Consider the following 2,033-nt stretch of genomic DNA (forward strand, 5'->3'; position numbering starts at 1 on the left):
GGCATCTAATTCCATGTACTGGATAGGCATCTCATTCCACGTGTTGGATAGGCATCTAATTCCATGCATTGGATAGGCATCTAATTCCATGTACTGGATAGGCATCTAATTCCATGTATTGGATAGGCATCTAATTCCATGTACTGGATAGGCATCTAATTCCATGCATTGGATAGGCATCTAATTCCATGTACTGGATAGGCATCTAATTCCATGCATTGGATAGGCATCTAATTCCATGTACTGGATAGGCATCTAATTCCATGTACTGGATAGGCATCTCATTCCACGTGTTGGATAGGCATCTAATTCCATGCATTGGATAGGCATCTCATTCCACGTACTGGATAGACATCTAATTCCATGTACTGGATAGGCATCTCATTCCACGTGTTGGATAGGCATCTAATTCCATGCATTGGATAGGCATCTAATTCCATGCATTGGATAGGCATCTAATTCCATGTACTGGATAGGCATCTAATTCCATGTATTGGATAGGCATCTGATTCCACGTATTGAATAGGCATCTCATTCCATGTATGAGTTGATTCTTTTGGAATAATCAATGCAAAGTCTCCTTTAATATCTTGGCAAGGACATTCCCAACGACGACTTGAATACGCCATGGAGAAGTACTAGATTCCATAATACGTTCTGACAGTAGACGAGGGATTTCTTCACCAATAAAAACTTTCATCGTCTGCCTCTGAAATTCTTAGATTAGATTGTAGAAAAAGGGTTACACTTGGAAGATAGATTACTGAAAAGAGATGGCTCTTCGACTGAAGCTGCAGATAAGAGACAGTAAGATGTCATTCTAGGAATTGTTAACTTAGGTTTTTTTCCTAAGCCAAACTTCAAACTCCTATACTGTCTTTGGAAATCATAACCTAAGATTATATCACAGCACAAAATCCTTTAAAATTCCAAGTTGAACTCTAAAATACCAAAGCTTTTATTTAGTGAAGTTTGGGCCATTGTTATATCGCTGTTTCTAGACTTTTATTTCGCTGTTTGTGGACTTTTAGTTTCAGCTCCCTAGCAGCACTCTCATTACTAAAACATTTATTATTATTACCATCGTCAGTATTGTCATTGGTATTAATATTAATATTGTTATCATCATTATCATTAATTATATCATCATCATTATTATCATCATTAATTATATCATCATCATCATCATCATTATCATCATTAATTATATCATCATCATCATCATCATTATCATCATTAACTATATCATCATCATCATCATCATTAATTATAGCATCATCATTAATTATATAATTATCATTATCATCATTAATTATATCATCATCATCATCATCCTCATTATTATTATTATTACTACTCGTATTATGGGCCAGAGTTTCTTACCGAATGATTTCATCTTGTTTATAATGTTTCTTTGTGCTCCAGCCTCTTCTGTCTTCAGTTTCCTCTTTTTCTCTATCTCTGTCCCTTTTTTTATCTCTTTTTCTCTATCTCTCCCCTTTTGTTCTCTCTCTCTCAGTCTCCGTTTGTTATTTTCTTGGTCTCGTTTTTCTTTCCTTTTTGTTTGTTTATTTCCCCTGATTCCTTCGGGTTTCTTTTATTTATCTCATTTATTCTTTGTTCTCCTTTAATCTTTCATTTTAAAAAAATAATGTCGTGACATTTTATTATATCTTAAATTTACGAAAGAATGAACTAAGACAGACATAATAAATGTGCTTATGTCTGTATTTCTATCCAGCCTCTTCTTGTGCTGTGGCTTCGTCCCGTTCTTACATGGGGTCGTTATAAACAGTTTCTGGCAGATATTTTCATATGGCCGGGTGCCCTACCTGACGCCAACTCTCTTTATTTAAACGGGTTTGGGATCGGCACTGACTTGGGTAAATGTTTATAAAAGGACCACACCCGTCAGAAACAAAGTCCCGAACTCCAGCCAACAATCCAAGCTAAAAATCGTAATTTAAATGATAAAGAAAGTAGAAAAATGAAAAACCCGAGCCAAGAATCGTAATTTACATGATAGAAAGCAG

This window comes from Penaeus chinensis, chromosome 43, assembly GCF_019202785.1.
Source record: "Penaeus chinensis breed Huanghai No. 1 chromosome 43, ASM1920278v2, whole genome shotgun sequence".
NCBI lineage: Eukaryota > Metazoa > Arthropoda > Malacostraca > Decapoda > Penaeidae > Penaeus > Penaeus chinensis.